At 37.7% G+C, this 22,135-nt stretch overlaps 1 protein-coding gene across 3 annotated transcripts in view; it reads left to right on the top strand.

The window, feature by feature from the left end:
* Positions 1 to 22,135, top strand: part of UBE2D1 (ubiquitin conjugating enzyme E2 D1) — a 38,656-nt gene that overhangs the window by 1,132 nt on the left and 15,389 nt on the right. The gene's annotated exons all lie outside the window — the stretch shown is intronic.

Raw genomic sequence — 22,135 nt, 5'->3', positions numbered from 1 at the left:
GTGCATAATATTTATTGCTACCTTATCAGATGGGAACATCTTACTAAATTGGGTTGGGGCATTTTCTTTCTGTTCAGTTTTACTTGTTGTTGAGTTATGTTCACTAACACAGGGTTTAGGTTTTACAGTTGTAGTTCACATTTATGTGGAGAGCATTGAGAATTTGTTGTTTAAATCGGGAGTGTGTTCAGCAAGTTAAGCCAAGAATGGACAGCGTGTTTTGTAAGTGATTTCAGGAGAAATCGGTGCCTACTGAAAATTTTTATCAATGTTTTATCAAGGGAGCGATGATGGAGATGTATATCCATGATATTCTCAGTCACCACTGGTGACATCTTCTGGTACAGAGGACAGCAGCTTTCAGACCAACACATTTTTTTTTGTTTGTTTGTCTCGAATCTATGGGTCACTGTTATTTTTGTGCCTTTAAGGGTCCTCTTATTATAAAACATATCTAATAATCAGCATTTATTAATATGCTTTCTGGTTTGGAGATAACACAGTCACACATTTTTTTTACATACAGGCAACCGTAATTTTTAAGCCCCAGCCAGAAACTTTGCCATACCTTATGTACTTATTAATGATGATGTAATATTGGCTGACACTTAAATAATACACCTTTTCCAAGAATGTTGTAAAATTCCATTTCCTTCTTCCCCAGCTATGAGCATTTTCCATGAGACTTTGCATATATGACGGCTTTTAAATAGTGTACAATTTATCCACAGTAAGTAGGACTTCAAAGAAAAAATGGACACTCTCTGTAAATACCATACTGGGCAATTGTCATTTGCCTTGCTGAGCTAATGCATTTGACTTATGTTTATAATGTAACCTATGCGCAAACCATATTTTTACAGTTGCAGTTATTTTTAGTTTACAGTAGAGTTGACTGATAAAAAATCACTTGGAATTGATGTCAGACCTGCAAAAATTGATATTTGGGAGAAGAAATTGGGGATCTTATAACCACATCTCTACGTGTCAGTCTCCGGCTTTCCTTCTCTATTATCAGAAGACTTCACTTGCACAAATTGCCTTTCCATTAGTCACATGTTCAAACCATTCCCTCAAACTTTAGGGGGTATCATTTTGTTTGATTTCCCACTTTTCATCGTCTTTTAGCCACCTCCTTTTGATTGGAAGCCAATCCCAGGTACGATGTCCTATTTGCCGTATGTACAGCTATGAAGCTGTCCTCTGTAGCATCAGTAGACAGTTCTTATTTGAATCTTGCATGTTCCCACTGAAGTAGATGTGCACTAACATTTAGCCCTTCTTTTTAAGCCTTTTAAAGGAACACTGTTGTTCCTTGCCAGGTGGCTTGGTTGGTTGGACATCAGCTTGATCCCCAGTTAGGGCACATTCGGGAATCTCCCGATGAATGCATGGAGGAGTGGAACAGCAAATCGTTGTTGATCTCTCAGTCTTTCTTTTTTTCTTTCTCTCCTTTCCTCCCTCCCTTCCTCTCTCTCTAAAATTCAATAAAAATAAATTAATTAACACTGTCAGGTACCTTTGAAGCTCATGGGGTTGTGATTTTTCTGTATGTAAAGTGGCAGCAGACTTGAGAGCTGTGTGTAACCTCAGAGAACTCTGAAGTCAGCAGTGGAGGGGAGCAGAGCGGAGGGCAGGGGCACAGCTTCTGGGGTGGTGTATCAGAGCCCCTTGTGGGATACTTTTGGACTGTCCCCACTGCAGTGAATGGAGAGACGCTGAGTCCCTCAGATGGGCTGGGGTGGAAAGGTTGAGAACCAGCGATATTCCCTCCATGTTGTTCAACGGCCTGGAGCAGAGGAGTACTTTGTCCAAGTTAATTTGTTAAGAAGTAATATGACATATTTGGGAATGTTAAAAAGTTTATGACTATATTTTTCACTTCATTTGGAGATACTTAATATGCTTGAATTAAAATTGTATATACAGTGTATACAAAGCATGTGGGTATAAATGCTTAAAACATTTTTATACTAGAGTATGTTAAATGATCTAGTACTCTAATGTAGGCATGTAGTGCCAGTTTTGCATGTCAGCTCATAAATTTACACAACCATGCCCTATTTATAGATTCAGTGGGAGATGTTATCAGTCACCTAAATCACTAAAGGGGAAAAGTTGAAACAAAATCTGAGGAAAGATACCTAAAACATGTCTGAAAAAAGAGGGCAGTGTTCTGCTGGGCATCTGTTACTGCCTAGAATTAATTTCTAAGTGTTTTTTTTCTATCAGAATTTTCAAATCTTGTTAAACTTGATTGGAAATCATTTTAAAAATAACTTTATATCATAATACTGAACGTTTTGAAAACCAGAAGGGAAAAAGAAAGGAAACCAGAGTACAGACATTATGATCATCCCAGTATATAGTGGACCCTTGAACAACATGTTTGAACTGTACGGGTATCCTTATATGTAGGATTTTTTTTTCCCAGTAAATACCTGTACTGTTTTTGGTCCATATTTGGGAGTTTGTGGGTGTGCGGGGCCATACAATGACTGTATGCCATTTTATATCCTGGTCTTGAGCATCAGTGGATTTGGGTATTGTGGGGGATTCTAGAATCAGTCCTTCGTGGTTATGGGACAGCTCAAGTTTTGAGGAAGTGAAAAGTTATATGTGGATTTGGTTTTCAAATGTGTGAGGTTTTGGTGCCCCTAACCCCCGCCCCCCCCCCCGCCCCCCGCATTGTTCAAGGGTTAACTCTATTTCTTCTAGATTGTTTTTTTATCTGATAAAGAAGTTGAAGCAATTAACAATATGATATGATAGGCTTGTTGCCTTTTTGATCTATATTTTGAAAAGTTAAACAGAAGTTTTGTTTTGCAGATAATAGCAACACACATAACTGTTCCTTAATGTATAGTTCTGTCCCCAAAGTGGAAAATTTATTTTTTAATAATTAAATATATACACATAGATTACAGTACAACTTTATCATTGTTTTGAGCTGCTGCATTTTTTAATTTGTATAGTTCCACATTAAACTGTTTATATTAGTCTAGAAAACCTTAGGACACTTAAAAATAATAACACCAAACCCAGTTTTCTGTGGATGGAGCTTCAAATGGGAGAAGAAGATCTGGTTTCTATGCCTGGCTCTGTGAGTTACTAGCTTGTTTCCCTGTCCTTGTTTCCCAGATGCTGCTGCCGCTAAGTACAGTTAGAGTGTATAATATATAGTGGTTACTTTGTGCTAGAGACTATTTTAAGTGCTCGACATATATTAAGTAATTTAATCCTTGGTGGGCCAAAGAGGCAGAAGTGATCATTGTCCCCATTTTATAGATGCTGAAACTGAGGCACAGAGATGTCAAGTAACGTACTCAGAATCACATACGTAGTAAGCGGCAGTGCTAGGGGTCCAAACCAGACAGCTGGCTCGAGATTCCCTGCTCTTAACCATTTTAGTATGTAGCTTCTCTTATCCAGATGGACTCATATCTTATATCTATTGTACTTAAATTGAAGGACATATAGAGTCAAACAAGTTTATGGATGTAAGTGCTTTGTAAACTGTTCTAGTCAAATGTGAAGTGGTATTATGATTAAGACCTTGGCATATTTAATCATTTTCACTGTTGCATCATTCTGTGTTGATTATACATTGTAAATAAATCTCTGCTTTGAAGTTATGTACGCTGGATCTTTTAACGTGGTGAATCAATAATGTAACTTTGTTCCGTCACTTAAGGATTTAGAAGAGTTGCCCTGTCAAATGTATCATTTCATTGTACTGTTTAGTTCAATGTAGCTACATCAATTGTATGAATTGATGTAGCTATTTAGTTCCTCTGGGTGTTTTGAATAGTAGTCAGCTGTTCAGATTGCACATATATGTTAGGATTTTCAGATTACAAGATTAAATCTCAGTCTCCAGGTTCTTTCAATAAGAAGCATATAACTTCAAAAAAATTTTAAAGGAATAAAATAAAACAGTATTTATGCTTCTTGGTAAATAAGTGGTTTGCTTTGAGATAAGAGGAAGGAAGTTTTCTTTTTCTAAAAAGCCACCATGTGAATTTTTCTGAATCTTTGTAATTAAGCTCAGTCTTCCTTTTGCCTCTGGTACCATGTAGTTTTCTTCCCTCATCACTAAAAGGTGTAAAGAGATGAGGTAGCCTATTAATAGTCCAGGAGTTCTGAAGTTCCTTCTCTGTGGAAATAAATAGCATAGATCTAAATAAGGCTGTTTATGCTTATTTTAGGAGGCCAAGCACATATTAGAAAAACCAAACCTAGCAGGATGTGGGTTTGCCTCCAGAAAAGCAGAGTAGCATCCTTACTTGCTTTAGTTCCCTGAAAAACAGAGAAAACATTTAATGAATGTTTTATTAATCAGAATGATAAGCCTAATACTTTCCATCAAACTGAGTTAGTGGTTGTTTACAATGTATTAGCTCCTCTTATCCCCCTCCTTTTTAACAGTGGATGAATTTTTATTTTATTTAGTTAAGAACAGATATTGAGATACTGTCCTCTCTCTTAACCATGTGATGCTGGAATAAAAGGTACTAAGATATAATGTAACTCATTAGAGGTTCAGGGGTTGGCGGGGTCCTCAGGCCACCTCAGAACATCTGCCCGAGGGCAAAACAGGTTTTATTTCTGGCCTGCCTGAGTTTAGATGGCCTCTGAGAAGCTGAGGTTTTGCTGCGTTTATTTTGGTGCTGGGATGAATCTGTGAGGCTCCAGCCACACATTAGGCAATAGTAAGAGTAAGAGGCTCTGTGTTCCAGGAGTTGTCCTTAGTATGTGGGGGGAGCTACCGACCTGACGCCTGCAGTCTGGTGCTGCCCATCAGATCCCCACCGCACTCTGTGGCTTCCTGTCTTGCCTCTCTCCAGATGTTTCCACTGCTGCTCTCTATTCAGATTATCCTGTCTGTATGGGTTTTCTCCTTCAGTGACCAGATTGCTTATTAGAGTCCTACTCTCCTTTCAGACTTAGGAAAGCCTTTCCAACAGGGGTGAGGTGAGGGATTGGTTCTTCCATCTTAAGCTTCCGTAATAGTAAAAAGAATCTGTGGTTTTCACTCCAAGTGGCCGCCCTCCTTATGTGAACAGTTTGGGTGGTTCTAGAGGGGACCTAGCGGACCTGATAGCTGGGCTTTTTCTTATCTAAACCAGTAAAACTCTGTCCTGTTTTTGCTTCCCTCAAATTTTAATGCATTGTATTTTCATTTTCATTTAGTTAAAAATATTTTCTCTTTCACTTTTGACTTCTTGTTCAGCCCTTGAGTTGTTTAGAAGTATATTATTTGTTTTCCAAATATATGGGCTTTTATAGATAACATTCTGTTATTGATTTCTAATTTAATTCCATTGTTATCAGAGAAGATGTGTTATTGACTCCTTTTAAATTTTTGAAACTTGTTTTATGGCCCAGAATATGGTCTGCATTTTTTACTTACTTAATAATGCCCTTCAGGTGGTCAACATAACTTTTGAATGAACAATACTAAGTAATTTTTAGACCTCATTTTGGCTGTGTCTGATTGCTGTCTATAGAACCTCGGTCATTCCCAAGGACTGAATGCCAAACTCAGATTTATACCTTCCCACTGCCTTTTTGCACTTTTATGAGCTTGCAGAAGAGGATGACAAAATCAGTTTAATGGATCACAGACAGCATTTTAAAAATGGAATGGAAAATGTTAATGCTTTGGCTGTGGTGAGGGTGGTGTTGTTTCATGAAACTTTCGTATTAAGTATGCATGTTCCTGTGTGTGTACGAGAGGGAACTCCCCCCAAAACTGGAATTATCCTCTGGAGGGTAGGCCCCTTGTAGTGCAGGCTTCCCCCACTAGGTGAGTGTTCTAGAAACCCATCTGTATCAGTGTACCAGCTGGTGGTGTTGTGAGAGGCTGTGTTCAGCTTCAGTGAATTTCTTTTTGAAGACTCTTTCAGCGTGTTTGCGCATTTCATGATGGGTGATTTACGAGTGCACCTGCCCACACTGTGCTGAGTGTTCAGCCGTTTTCGTCCCAAAACAGCACTCTGTGCCCCACCTCCCTCACTATTCACCTGATCTCCAGGGGGTTTTTTCCTCCCGGATGAAAAAAGTTCTCAAAGGTGGAATGTTTTGCCAATGTGGAAGAGGTGAAACAAAAAATGGCAGAAGCACTAAAAGGCATCAAAATCAACGAGTTCAAAAACTGAAAAAAAAAATCTCGATAGGTATATTGCATCACATGGAGAGTGTTTTCGAAGGTGACCAAAGTTTAAACATGTGAGAATAAATACACAATTTTTTATAAATAAATTCATGTTTTGTCTATAGAACCTCGGTCATTCCCAAGGACTGAATGCCAAACTCAGATTTATACCTTCCCACTGCCTTTTTGCACTTTTATGAGCTTGCAGAAGAGGATGACAAAATCAGTTTAATGGATCACAGACAGCATTTTAAAATGGAATGGAAAATTAATGCTTTGGCTGTGGTGAGGGTGGGGGACAAGAGGTCCCCCCTTGTATGTGGTATGTGTATGAGGTTGCTATTATTATGAGTTGCTATAAGGAAGGTTTGAAAAAAAAATCACTGTATCACTGTTCCATAGTATAAGATTCTTAGGTATAATCAATATTGTCAAAAATACATTTCACATATGTATACATTATGTATATATAGAGAGAGCAAAGGAACTATACACATACAAATGCATATACACATACACTTATATAGGTATATACAAATGATGTAAAATGTTCTAGCCTTGGAAACAATTTTATTTCATACAAACTGTCATTTCTAATTCCTTTTTACTACAAGTAGCAGCAGTTTAAATCTGTGGACTAAATAGTATGTGCCCATGGATTTTTTTTTTAAATCCTTACTCAATGATATATATATTTTTTTATTTTAGAGAGAGAGGAAGGGAGTGAGAGAAACATCGATTGGTTGCTTCCCATACGCACCCTGACCAGAAGTCGAACCTGCAGCCTTGTGTAATGGGATGATGCTCCAACCAACTGAGCCACCAGGGCTGTAGAAGCAGTTTATAGTCACTAACGTACAACCACGCATACTCGAGAATAGTACTGGGTGATACTAGAAGAGATTAATTTATTATGCATATACTTAGGAAGTGTCTATTGGCGTACCAGGTAAAAGGGATAGAGCTATAAGAAGTGATGCTTAATAACAGATATTTGGTAAATATTGGCAGGTATGTTTGTGTTTTAAGTAGGTTTTAAGAAATACCTTCCTGGCTTTTTTTCTTTCATTTTTTTCTTTTTTCCCTGAAGCACCACCTTTCTTGGTTACTATGAAGTAAATAGTAACCTTTGATAATGTTTCATTCAGAACACTCTTGTGTTGCATGTTCCATTTGTGTCAGAATTCTATTATATATTTGAAAAGTTATATGTACTTTCCTTTCATGTTTTTCTTGCCTCTCAGAGATCTTTGAACACACTCTCCTTAGAAACGTATGAAGTCGTGCTCATTTCTAACCTTTATAAAGGTTACAAGGCGCCTGGGAAAAGATAAAAAGAATTCCTTTTCATCCCTTCACTCGTCACACTTTTGTTTCTCTCAAGCGTGGCTGAAAATGTGCAAATGGCTTAATTCAGCATGGTGTATTGGTGGCTCTAATGCTGGTTGAAAATAATGGGCTCCGGTTAGAACAGCCTTGAGATGAGTCCTGTTTTGGGGAGGGACAGTGCGGAGGTGGAATGAAAGTCAGGTGGCTCTGAGCCCTTGTCCCAGCTTTAGCTTGGTGACCCTGGCCAAGAAACTCATTGTCTTTATTTTCTTTCTCTAGAAATGTAATGGGTTGAATTAGATAATTTGTATGGTTATAATTTTAGGCACACCTAAATAATGTTATTTCCTGTTTGTTTTTGTTCAAAAAACAGCAAAAATGGTCACAGAAATAAATACCGAGCAGTGTCACTATACTCTGCTGAGTTAAAATTCTGTTTGCTTTGAGATGTTAGAATTGAACTAAATGTTAACATCTTCATGTATAATATAATATTAATGAGTGTGTAAAGACATACTACTCTTTGAATAAAGAGCAATTATTTGTGATGCAAATAAGGTGCATTTCTGGTTTCGTACTGGTAGCGTAGCGTGCTTTTCTAATTCCATTTAGCTTCCCTCGGTTTCACAGGTGTCTTTTGTACTTGAAAGATTGTTTTCTCCGTATATTTAGGCAACTGCCTTACAAGTTCATGCATTTATGGAGGACTTTCTGTAGTTAAGGCATATACAGAATGGAATAAGGAGATATGTAGAAAAGTAACCGGCATTACCTAAGATATTTAAAACAAGTAAGGGTAAGATGTGTATCATAACGACAGTGTAGCTCTAGGAAAGTGCCATAAAGAAAATACAACATATTTGAGCAGGAAGGAAGTCAAAGGTGAGGGAGACCAAATTTATTTGGGGTAAAGAAGGGAAAATTCTAGGGAGAAGATGGAATTGGTTGTGGGTTTGGAAGACCGGTAGCTTCTTTTTTTTTTTTTTTTTTTTTTTTTTGAAGATCTCATCCATTTATTTTCAGAGAGAGGGCAACGTAGAGAGAAAGAGAGGGAGAGAAACATCGATCAGTTGCTTCATGTATATGCCCTGAGGTGGGACCAAACTTGCGATGCAGTCCTGTGCCCAGACCGGAAATCCAGGAGGTGACCCTTCACCCTGCGGGATGACACCCAACCAACTGAGCCACATCTGTCAGGGCTCAAAGGGTAGCAATTTTAAAGACAGGACAGCCAGGTTCATAGAGGAAGCTATTGAAATGAAGGCACTAGAGCACAGGTGGCAAGCATAAGGCCCGCGGGCGGAATCTGGCCCTCCACCTTGTTTTATCCGGCCCAGGACCTTGTTTCTACCTGGCAGCAGTGCTGAGCTCTTGCTTAACTGTTAAGGAGCCCTTGATAAAATCAGAATCCTGACCCCTGTAAGAAGAGATCTGAAAGTGCTTAATAAACTTCTGCTATAATTCATTTATACAGTCCTAAAATTACATTTGGCCCTTTGACAGCAACCGCGGGGCTGATTTTGCCCCCGGTGAAAATGAGTTTGACACCCCCTGCACTAGATAGTGTGTGGTTTATATGGGAAGGAACAGATAATCCTGCTTTGGGGAAGCATTTAGGGAATAGTAGGCCATAAAAATTCATACCATGGAAGGAAGGCCTTGAAGATCCATGCTGAGGAATGTGAACTTAATGCAGAAGTTTGGGGAAGCCGGCAAAGGTTTTTGAATAAGGAAGTAACATTGTTAATCACGGTGTAGGTATGCATTCTTGCCCTCATAGAACACAAGATTGTTTACCATTTGTAATTACAAATTTGATAAGTGTCATGAAAAGGGTTGGATAGGGTAGTACTCTGGGAATATACCAGGCACCCTATAAAAAAGGGGTCAAGGCAAACCTGCTTAAGGAAATGATGCGTAGGATGAGACAAGAAGGTAAAACTAAAGTAGGTAAAGTGAATGAGTGTGTGTGGTGTGGATGATATGGAATTTTCTGTTTAAAGGGAAACAATATTTCAAACTAGAGGCAAGATAGCATTTGGGGGAATTGAAAGTCGTTATGGCTGGTGCAGAGAACATTGGAGGAAAATATGCAGATTCGAGGCTACAGAGGAGTCAGACCCTGGAAGGTCTACTGAGCCATTTTGATTAAGGATTTATAAATCTTGTATTAAGGCTAAGGAAAAGCGTTGGAAGGGTTTGACATGGTACTTTAAGATGATTTTTGACTGCGGTGTTGGTAGAGAAATAGGAGGACAAAGGGTCAGTGAGGATGTTACTGTGTTTGTTCAAGTGAGATTTAAGGAGGTGTGAGCTAGGGTGGGGGCTGAGGACATTTGGAAAGAGGGGCATGTGAGAAAAATAATAGGGTGTTTGCCATTTAACATTTTTGAGTTGGCCGCACCCACACAGCCCCCAACTCAGGTCAAGTCTGGGCGTGGTGGTCTAAGCGATCTCTTCCTCCTACTACCCAGTCTGTCCCAGACACTTCAGTAGTGTCTCCCTTGTTCTTGTCTTCTTAGGCTAAAATGTGCCTCCTCTGGCTTTTCTCAAACTCTTATGCCTTTTGGACTTTGGTTTTTCTATGTGATGGGCTTACTTACTCCTGAGACCCTTTCAGTGTGAGGGATCTGGGTCAAAGGAGAAACCGAACAACTTGGCACTGACTAATGTTGAGGGGGTGGGAGGGTAGAACGGCACCTGGAGGGGAGACTGAATCAGAGGGTGATTCCAGAGTTTAGAGTTTGGGGCAGTGGAATAAGTGCATTTTTACTATAATAAAGTACACTCAGATATAGTTTTTATTGAAATATCCTAGATTTGTATAAGCAATATTTTTATTTATGTAATTCCTATGACTGAAATGTTACATGTAAAGGTTGGTGATCGAGAGTCGTATCTTTAAAAAGAAGCTGTTTTAAACTGGAGGCAAGGTAGCAGTTGGGGAGATTGGGAGTCATTACAGCAGCTGTGGAGAGCCCTAAGGGGGGGGCGTGGTTGCAGATCTGCAGCACGGGGAGCGTAATGCCCCTGACCCTGACCTCAGACATGGCTTCTTAATTGTGCTCTTTGTGGTTCAGAGTCAGTAGATGTCACTTGGACGCTGCAGAGTCAATAGCATCATTGCTTTCTCATCCTCTTTAGTGTGGAATCTGGCTGCATTGTTATTATTCCTTTTAATAAATAATCTTTGCCAGAGATGCTTGATCCGAAGAGGCAGGGAAGCAGCCAGGACCAGTTTGGTGAAGTGAACTTGGTTCCTATAACTTAACTACTTGGATGTCATCAGCATCTTGAAGTCTTCCAGGAAGAATCTACATGATTTAAAATCAAGATGTTCTTTAATTTAAGGCCTTAAAAGAGGGTCTGTATTTGGAGACATTTCAGACAATCGTTTGGCATCTTTCTGTTGAAATAGCTGTAGTCAACTGGATAAGGGATCAGGGGCTGAACTGTGGGCCCATGAAATGTTTATTTACAGGCAAACCAAATATAGCTCATACACCCCTTTAGAGCCAACATCAAAAATGCAGTCCAGTGCAAATCGCTGTCTTGTTTTAGGAGTTTTGAGACAAAGATGATTGTGTCACATTAATTAATTGCCTGTTGATCCAGCATTTTTGAAGTAATGCTCTCATATGCTTCGGATTCAGTAATCTAGATTTTGGACTGTAAATCATTCGCTACGCATGGACTGGTTAATGTCCTTTACACACACGCAGCAGGGTATGTATTCTATCTGTTGCAGAGTTTAGACCTTCTAAATGTGGAAGCTAGAGAACAAAGCATTTTCAGTCTGGTCAGCGTAATTTTTTAGGGAGTATTTACTGGATACTGTCATGGTAAGTCTGATGGTAAATGAGGCAGCTCTGACTTGTTAGCTTTCATTCTCGCTGTTCATATTGGACTGTTTCCCTTCTGGGAGCTGAGAGATTAATGCAGGCCTCTCTTCTCTTACATTCCCTTCTTTGTTTCCTTTTATTTGTTTACTTTCTTTGAATTAGACTGCCTCATCTACTTTTAGATTTTAAGGCCCCTAGAGGCAGGAACTGTGTCTAGGTTGGTTTTATGGAGAACACTCAGCATATTGTGGGGGTGTTATAAACATGCCATCTGTGCCAACTTAAAATTCAGCTTCAGACCTTTCAGTACTTCTCTTTGTGTCTAGTTGCTTATAGAAATCTGAACTAGAATAGTCCATTAAGTACACATTTCCGTGGGCTGACAGCGCTTACAGTCTCAGTTCTAATATAGGGATAATACCTTATAATCTACCTTTGCTTACTATATCATATATATATTTTTTAAATTTAGATACCCTAAATACCATATTTTGCTGTGTACAATGCACACTTTTTTTTGCCCACGGAAATGTGTACTTAATGGACTATTCTAGTTCAGATGCACTAGAAAATAAGGATGCACATTATACGTGGGTAGTAACAATTCCGTATCCATATAAGTGTTTTTAATTTTTTATTTATGCTTCTGAGTTAAAAGTATAACCTTAGAAAGCAATAACAATATCTGTATACAAAATAATACCCTAGAATACGATAGACAATTTTGTTTCTAAATATAAATAAATAAATAAATAATTGAATTAAAAAATTAAAACAAAAGATTTTTTTTTCCTGAAAGTTTGGGCCAAAACCATGGGTGCATGTTATACATGGCAAAATACAGTAGTTTTTTTTATTTGAGTATTAATCACATTGGAATAGAAAAGTGTTTCATTGATGCAGATTGCTTTTGTCCGGGGTATACTTTCTCTGCCTTGATGATAACTACTGCTTCATCTCTGTTTAGGTGTAAGGTTGGTTTGTGGGTTTTTTGGGTTTTTTTGTTTTTTTTTTATTTTAATTTTTTATTGTTATTCAATTACAGTTGTGTGGCTTTTGGTTGGTTTGTTTTAAGTTTACTCTCTCAAAGGAGAAGAAGGCAATTGGATCAACCACATATGTCAATTTTAGATTTAAAAGTCACTAGAAATGAAACAAAGATACACACATACACAAAATATGTATATATACACAATGTGTTTACTATAACAAGTTCTTTTCATATATGGATTTATAACTAGTTTCATTATTCGATAGCCATCTTATACATTATATGATTTCTATATATTTTTCTTAGACGGTACCTCACAGTAGAATTCTGGGTCGTTGAGTATTCCCATGTTGACTTTCAGTGTTTACTGTGAAACTTTTCCTTTTCTACCAGCAGTGTGTGAGAGTTCCAGTTGCTTCACATCTTTGCCAACATTTGTACTTTCTTCTGTGATTTTCTTTAAAAAAAAATTTGTATTGAATTTATAGGGGGGACATTGGTTAATAAAATTATATAGGTTTCAAATGTACAATTCTGTAATACATCAACTGTGTAATGTATTGTGTGTTCACTATCCAGAGTCAGGTTCCCTTCTGTTACCATGTATCCCTTCTTTACCCTCTTCTACCTCCTCCTGCACCCCTTTCCCTCTGGTAATTCCCATGTCATCTGGCCTAAGAGTTTTGTTTGTTTGCTTGTTTGGTGTTGCTTAATCCCTTCACCTTTTCACCCAGCCCTCCAAGACCCTTCCCCTCTGACAACTGTCTGTTTTCTTATCTGTGAGTCCGTTTCTGTTTTGTTCATTAAATTTCACTTAGTATAATACTCTCTATGCTGTTGCAAAAGGTAAGATTTTTATTGTGGCCAAGTAGTATTCCATTGTGTAAACATACCACAGCATTTTTATCCATTCATCTACTGATGGGCACTTGGGCTTCTTCCACATCTTCGATACCGTAAGTAATGTTGCAGTGAACATAGGGGTGCATATATTCTTTCAAATTAGTGTTTCAGATTTCTCCAGATATATTTCCATAAGTGGAATTACTGATCGTAGGCAGTTACATTTTTAATTTTTTGAGGAAACTCTACACTGTTTTCCACAGTGGCTATACCAGTCTGCATTCCCACCAACTGTGCAAAGTTCCCCTTTCTCTACATCCTTGCCAACACTTGTTTGTTGACTTACTGATGACAGCCATTCTGACAGGTGTGAGATGATAGCTCATTGTAGTTTAAATTTGCATTTCTCTGATGATTTAGTGAGATTGAGCATTTTTTCATATGTCTATTGGCCATGTGTATGTCCTCTTTGGACAAGTGTCTGTTCAGATTCTTTGCCCATTTTTTGATTGGCTTGCTTGTTTTTCTGGTGTTTAGTTTTATAAGGCCTTTATAAATTTTGGATATTAACCCCTTATCAGATGTCTCATTGGCAAATATGTTCTGCAATTAAGTAAGTTTTCTTTTTATTGATGATTCCTTTTATGTGCAAAATCTTCAGTTTTTCTCATTTTAATGATTCTGTTAGATTTGTGGAGGCATAGCATTTTGGTTTTAATTTGCATTTCTTGGATGGCTAATGAATCTGAGCCACTCTAATATGTACAGGGTGGGGCAAAAGTAGGGTTACAGTTATGAGTTTGAGGAACGGTTTATTCTTGTATTATTATTCATTAATTATATATATTAATGATTTTTAAAAAGATTTTATTTATTTATTTTTAGAGAGAGGGGAAGAGGGAGAAAATGAGGGAGAGAAACATTGATCATCTGCCTCGCACTCCCAACTTGGGACCTGGCCTGCAACCCAGGCATGTGCCATGACCCAGAATCCAAACAGCAAACCCGTGGTTCGCAGGCCAGTGCTCAATCCACTGAGCCACACCGGCCAGGGCTATTAATGATATATTTATATTAACAACCGTAAACTCACTTTTGCCTAACCTTGTATGTTGGCCATTTGGATAGCCTCTTTCGTAAAGTGCCTATTCAAGTCTGCCTTTGAAAAATTGATCTGTAGGAATTTAATTTTTTTTAACATTCTGGATGTGAGTCTTTTGTCGGATATATCTTAATTTGGTGGCTTGCCTTTTCACACGTTTAATGTGTCTTTTGATGAACAGATGTTCTGAATTTTAATCAAGTCCTAATTTTCCATTTTTTTCTCTCATGATTAGTGTTCTTTGTGTCCTGTTCCAGAAATCTCTGCCTCCCCCAAGGTCATGAAGATATTTTCTGTTTTCTTTTAAAGGCATTATTATTTTATCTCTTATATGTACATATATATTCTTTGTTTCTTTCATTATTATTTATTTTTTGAGAGAGGGGAGGGGAAGGAGAGTGAGAAAAACATCAGTGTTTGAGAGAAACATCAATAGGTAGCCTGTTACACGCCTCCAACTGGGGACCATACGGAGGCATGTTCCCTGACTGGGAATCAAACCAGTGACCTTTTACTTGGTGGGTTGATGCCCAGCTAACTGAGCCACACCCATTGGGGTGCTGCCATTTATATTAAATCTATAATCTATTTGGAATTGAATTGTGTGTATGATTTGAGGTGAGGAAGGTCAAAGTTCATTTATTTTTCTGTATGGATACCTAATTGACCTAGCACTACGTACTGAAAAAAATTTTCCATCTCCCTTTGCTAGAATGTCCTTGTCTTTACTTTTAATTTTTGAATTCCAAGTTTGCCATTATTTTCTTTCCATTTTCAACACATTGATGAAATAGTTAAAATAAGTGCTTATGCCTCACTCAGATGTCAAACACTATTACTTTTGCTTCTACATCAGAAGTAGTATTTGTTTATTCACAGGTGGTAATGTCCTAGGTTAGGTTTAGAGGATATGTCGCCATTTCTTTTTTGTGCAGCCCTCTGTGATGAAGCTCTGTGGAGCCCCAGACGGCCCCGCTAACATTGCAGTTGGTGAGAATGGCGTCCCCTGGAGTCTGCACACACAGCCTGGGTGACAAAACGCAGCAGCCCAGAATGCTCTTTGTAATAATTGACAAATACAAAATTATTAACTTTTACTGTGCTCCAGCAATCTACTTTGTAACCAATAAGGGTTGTGTTTATTTAAGTGCACTATTGTAGCATGCCACAAGTTTAATGAGGTAGAGTAGGAAATAAATTCTGAGGCAACTCATGTGCTTTTCAGAATTTTCCAGATCTTATAACTTTACTTTTTAACGTTTCACATATGTGTTTATTTTTTATTTAGAAGGTAGTTAGTGGCAGTGAGAGTATTTTATACCACTTTCCTACTATATCATGTTTCTACCCTAGGAGAAACTTTCCTGGATTCCCTAGAGTGTTATAAACTTTAATGAACACATTCAGAAGATGACTGTTGAGGCTTATAGCTACTCGTATATGTATTTTCTTGGAGATACAATTACTTTTAAGCTTCTAAGAATCCAGAGGGCCTCTTTCCCATACCTTTTAAATCACATCTTATGGATTTTCTTACAAATCAGTTCTTGAATTTCATGTCCCAGTTTAATCATCAACAAATGTGCCTGACCAGTGACTTGGGAGGATTTTTATTATCACCATAATCTGATACAGTCAAATTAAACCTTTAAAATATATGGGAGTGTATAGTTGGGATGACAGTATAAAATCAGAATCCTGCCCCCTGTAAGAAGGGATCCGGAAGTGCTTACTAAGCCTCTGCTATAATCAGTCCAGCTGGTTCAGCTGAGCATGGAACAGTGACAACAAACTGCGCCACAGAAACTGCAGCTCCATCTGCAGGCGGCTCTGAAGCAGGGTTCGCCAGCGCTTGGAAGATCACTGACTTTAAGACTGGGTCAGCTCAGCACAAACCCCCGGCTCCTAGAAAAGCAACCCAAAGCCGTGTCCTGAAAATAGTTCAGCAGTATCTAAATAAGCAATAAAGATGGAATATTTAGAGTTTTGAGGTCTTCTACACTGGAAAAGCCAAAACAGAAATATCTAACAGAAATTTTGTGTGGTTTTGGATTCTTTGCTAGAATCTCATATATTCTGTATAAATCAAAAATAGTTGTGGTAGCATGTATTTTTAATACCTTAATGTTTAATATTCTTTTGAGATTCATTTTTAGGTATTATTAGTTGTCACTTAAAAGACCACCAGTGTTTTTAAGTGACCTGCATTATTCTCTCTTAATATCTGTTATGATATTCTTTTTATTATCATATATTCTATGCAGTCTGCATATATACATTGGAAGTAATTCTCATTCTATTGACAAATCTAATAATTTGCATTTCTGAAAGATAGAAATATGAGATAGCTATATTTTTCCTTAAATTTTATTGCTTAACTGTATATCAAACACCTGATAAAAAAGTCACTGCGCTAAGTGTTGTGGAGAAAAACCTGAATAAAATACGTAAAAGTCCTGATTTTATAAGAAATATTCTGGTAGAAAAGGAAGACAGGGAGGAAATTAGTATTCATTAAGCCTCTATTACACATGCCAGGTATTAAATTAGCTACTTGACTTACATGTTTTTTTTAATTCTCAATATAGTTCTTCGGTGTTACAGTGATATCCCCAGATGAGGCACTGGAGACTCAAAGAGGCTAAGTTGCCCAAGGTCACACAGCTGGTCAGGTTCAGTAGCAAAGCCAGATTTGACACAGGTCTGACTCTAAAACTCATGTATTTCAAATGGCCATTGGGAAAAAATGGCCATGATTAAAGAGGATGGGTAAAATTTTGGCATAGGAAGATAGAAGGAAGGCTAGTTTAGGAGAAGGAAAATTATAAAGGCCAGAAAACTTAGCCATGTACAGGAACATGCAAGTACACTAGATTTCACAAACTTTTTGGTCTATGGGGCCCCCTTATATTAAAAGTATTGAGGGTCCCAAAGAGCTTTTGTTTATATGAGTTACATCATTAATTTTTACCTTATGGGAAGCCTAGTGCACTGTTGGTGGGATTGCAGACTGGTGCAAGCACTATGGAAAACAGTTCGGAATTCCCTCAGAAAACTAAAAATGGAACTGCCTTTTGACCCAGCAATTCCACTACTAGGATTATATCGTAAGAATCCTGAAACACCAATCCAAAAGAACCTGTGCACCCCAATGTTCATAGCAGCACAATTTACAATAGCCAAGTACTGGAAGCAACCTAAGTGCCCATCAGCAAATGAGTGGATCCAAAAACTATGGTATATTTACACAATGGAATTCTATGCAGCAGAAAGAAAGAAGGAGCTCCTACCCTTTGCGACAGCATGGGTGGAACTGGAGAGCATTATGCTAAGTGAAATAAGCCAGGCGGTGAAAGACAAATACCATATGATCTCACCTTTAACAGGAACCTAATCAACAAAATGAATAAGCAAGCAAAATATAACCAAAGACACTGAAATTGAGAACAGGCTGACAGTGACCAGAGGGGAGAAGGGAGAGTATTATAGGGGAAAAGGGTGAAGGGTTTGCAGAAACAATTATGAAGGACACATGGACAATAACAAGGTGGGGGGAACAGGGGAGGGAGGTGGGAAGGGCTGGGGTGGGGGAAAAGGCAGACAACTGTACTTGAGCAACAATAAAAAAAAAGAAAAAAGAAAAATTAAAATTAAAAAATTTTACCATATGAAAACTAAAAACAAATTTAAATATATTTATAATTTAAAAGTAATGATAAACTCATTACATATTAATCTAAGTAGATTTTTATTAAAACAACTGTATTTTCCAAACAAAAAGTAGAGGCGCATTGTTTTATACGTGTTCAGATCTCCTTAGAGTCAGTCTTATAGATGACAGTTGATGACAGTTGAATTCTCCTATCTGCTTGATGTTACTATATCACATCATTAAACTGGAAAATGCCATTGTATACTCACGATATATTGGGTGAAAGAGGTAGAGAGCATCGTAGTGTTATTATGAAATTAATTTTGACCTCACAGACCTCCTGAAAGTGTTTTAGAAAACCCAGGGGTGTTCTTTGGAGAATTACTGGGCATGTTTTTGAAGGGGGACCCAACTGAAAGTGTAAAGACCTTCATTGGTTGAGTTTGGTCTTTAATGAGCAGGGAGGAGCCGCTGAAATTTTCTAAGCAGAAGAATGAAACAAAGTCATGTTTTTAAAAGATTACTATGCAAATAATGTAGAGTATTGGGAAGCAATTATCGTTGAAATGTAATTGAATTTTGAGGTAACTATGGTAAGCAATGTAATTGGTATCATAGTAGAATATATTGTAGTTCTCTTCATCTGCCTCTATGTGAATATGAAGAACCAGAGAAAGAAGAGTCAAAAAAAAAATGCTACGATTTTGAGCCTGGTGACTGGGAGATTCATATTCCATTAGTAGATACAGGGAACACAGGAAAAGAAGCATATTGAGGACCGAAAATCGTGAATTGTTTTCTAATGTATTTTAAAAGTTTTTGTATTTTTATTTTGAAATAGTTTTAGTTTTACCAAGAAGTTGCAAGAATAACAAAGTTTATATATATCCTTCACCTAATTTCCCCTGATATTTACAATTTGTATAACCAGAGTACAGTTATCAAAATGAAGAAAATAATATGTACAGTACTATAAAGTATAGACCTAATTCAGGCTTCACCAGTTTTTACACTTTTCCTGTTTAAGGGTCAGTTTGGTGTCCCGTGTTAGATTTGGTTGTTGTGTCACTGTAGCATCTGTAGCCTCTCATCTGTGACAGTTCCTCAGTCTTTTCTTTAAAAAAAAATACTCTAATGAAAAGAGAAGATGCTTATATGTGGTAAAAGAAAGCAGTATCAGTTTATCTCTTAAAATGCCTAAGAACCTGAATAAAATCATTATTTTTTAAAGTGTTACAAAAGTATTGTACAAAATTGACATTTATGTCGAAGACATAAATAAAAAGTGACAACCCACTCCGAGAGATAACTGCTGTTAATAATTTGATGTGTATTTTTTTATTCGTTTTCTATGCATGTATGTTTATATATTTTGGAATCTAATGGGTATACTCTCCTGCAGCTTACGTTTTTCACTCAAAAACTATATTATATTCATATAACATTCTTTTTTTTAAAGACTTTATTTTTTAGAGAGGGGAAGAGAGGGAGAAAGAGGAGAGAAACATCAATGTGTGGTTGCCTCTTGTGCGCCCCCTACTGGGGACCTGGCCCGCAACCCAGACATATGACGTAGACTGGGAATCAAACCTGAGACCCTTTGCTTCATAGGCTGGCACTCAACCACTGAGCCACACCAGCCAGGACTCACACAACATTCTTTAATGTCAATATATAGAGATCTATCTCATTCTTACTAGTGGCTGCACAGTGCTTCATAATATGGCTATATCATGAAACCATTCCCTTATTGATGGACCTTTAGGTTACTCATAGTTCTTCATAATTATGTATGTTTGGTTATTTGGACAATTGCTATGAGGTGAAATTAGTTCAGAGACCATACGCATTTTTCACTCTCACAGTTGTTATTAAATTGCCCTCCAAAAATTTGTATCTCATTTTACGCTCCTTCCAACAGTGCGTGGCATGCTTGTTTTCCACCAAAGCTTGGATGGAAGTAACCTAAAAAGTTAATAATAACTTGGCTTGGGTAATGGTCTTGTGGGTGTTTGCCTACTTATTTATTGCTCTTTTAATTTTTTTCCCTACAAAACACTGTTTTTCTTTTATAAGAAATATACACCAATAGAGTGCTTAATTAAAAATGAATGGTTTTAAATATGTTGTCTTTAAGATCTTTGCTTTTAATCAGCATGGGATAAAAGCATGGCCATGAAGGCCTGGACAAGAGCTCCGAGCGATGAGTCAAACAGTTATCGGAGGCTACCTGTGGTGCGCATCCTGGAGTTTAGGGTAGTGGGCATCAGTGTCATAAACTCTTCTTTAGAAGGGGCTTCCGTTAGCTGTGACTAATATGTAGGTAAGTCTTGGCTCTTATGAGGATCCTATGGACTTGAGCAACTTACATAATTCAGTGTTAATTCTTAGAGAGAGTGGAGAGAGGAGCAGAGGGAAAGATTACTAATTCCTACCATTTCCTTCTGGAATAACATAAGAATCACTAAATTATTTTTGATACTCCATATGTGCCTATGATGCTAGAAGTTGATAAATGAGGATACTAGTTATAGCAGAGAAAGCATAAATCAGATACGTGGATTTCTGAGAACTTCAAGTAACTAAATCAAAAGGGAGAATTTAACGAGTATCAGTGGCCCTTGATTTCTTCTCTCTTATCTAAAAGTACACTGGCTGCCCTGGCTGGTGTGGCTCAGTGGGTTGAGTGATAGCCTGTGAACCAAGTGGCCACTGGTTCAATTCCCAGTCAGGGCACATGCCTGGGTTGCTGGCCAGGTCCCTGGTTGGGGGAATGTGAGAGGCAACCCATTGATGTTTCTCTCCCTCTCTTTCTCTGTCCCTTCCCTCCTCTCCAAAAAAGGAAATAAAAACTTAAAAATAAATAAATACAAGTACATTGCTGAGCAGACTAAGATTTTTTAAAAAGATGGAATTTTGGCTTGTTGGTTATAGTTTATGTTTTATATTTTTACCTTCTAAGTACATCTCAGAATTCTTCATTTTTCTTTTTTCACATCAAGATTTGTATTTTTAAAAATATCTTATTTATGTATTTTTAGAGAGGGGAAGGGAGGGAGAGAAACATCAATGTGTGTTTGCCTCTCGCATGCCTCCTACAGGGGACCTGGCCCGCAACCCAGGCATGTGCCCTGCCTGGATATTGAACCAGCGATGCTTTGATTCTCAGGGCAGCACCCAATCCACTGAGCCACACCAAGCAGGGCAAGATAAGTATTTTTAAGAGTGGGTATATATTGTGCCTGTTGTTGGTTGGTCATTCTATCTGTACCTATGCACTGTAGTTTCAGTTAATTTCCGAACAATATAATGGCATATGTTGAGACATAGTTTGACAAAGGGACAGAACATTAGGAATTTAGACCCTCCTAAAAAGCCTAGGATGTGTAAGTTCCTCAACAAAGCATTAGTCTCATTATTAGTAGTAATGGTCAGTGTGACTATGAAGAATGTTTGATGTCTGATGTACCATCAGCTGCTTCTTTCCTATAACAAGTGAGCTCTCAGTAGACAACTTGAGAACCTGGCCTTTGCAGGAGTCCCATGGTTCGCTGTTTTCACTCGCCCTTAGCTCTGACTTCTCTTTACTGAGGTGGTAGAATCAGGGCACAAAAATATAAGAACAAGATAACTTTTACTTTTCTGTAATATATTAATGGGATTTGAGTAACTGACATTTGAAATTTGAACATGACGTGAGGCTATGCTAAGTAAAATTGAGTTGGGGTTTTTTGTTAATAAACAAAATAAATATGTATTTGTATGTATGATTTATTCACATGTACATTACCTATGTAAAATAAATGTACATATGAATTATTAACAGTTTTTTAAACCACGTAGACAGTATTTTCTAATTAACTACTTTTCTAGTTAAAATAAGGGCAAAACTCATTTACCCATTTACACTCATGTTTAGAGAACTCCACATGATGACTATTTTCAGAAGCCGTCTCCTGAAAACCAAATTAGAAGACTTAAATAAAGCACAGTTCTTCTAAAATGGGGCTGTCGGTGACTTGGGAACTGCTCCTTCCCTGATCATTTAAACTAGTTAAGTAGTTAAATACTCTGTTAGTAGAGAATTGGGTGGTTGTTACCAATTTTATGTTATCCTAACATTTATGTGAATGCCTGCTTGTCTGCCGGACACTGCTATATACTTTACATGTATCATTTCACTTGTCATAGAAACTATGGATGAAAGTAGGAATACCTT

The sequence above is a fragment of the Desmodus rotundus genome, chromosome 4, assembly GCF_022682495.2.
Source record: "Desmodus rotundus isolate HL8 chromosome 4, HLdesRot8A.1, whole genome shotgun sequence".
In the NCBI taxonomy this organism is placed as follows: Eukaryota; Metazoa; Chordata; class Mammalia; order Chiroptera; family Phyllostomidae; genus Desmodus; species Desmodus rotundus.
The sequence above is the reverse complement of the archived record's forward strand: the minus strand, read 5'-3'. Positions and strand labels throughout refer to the sequence as shown.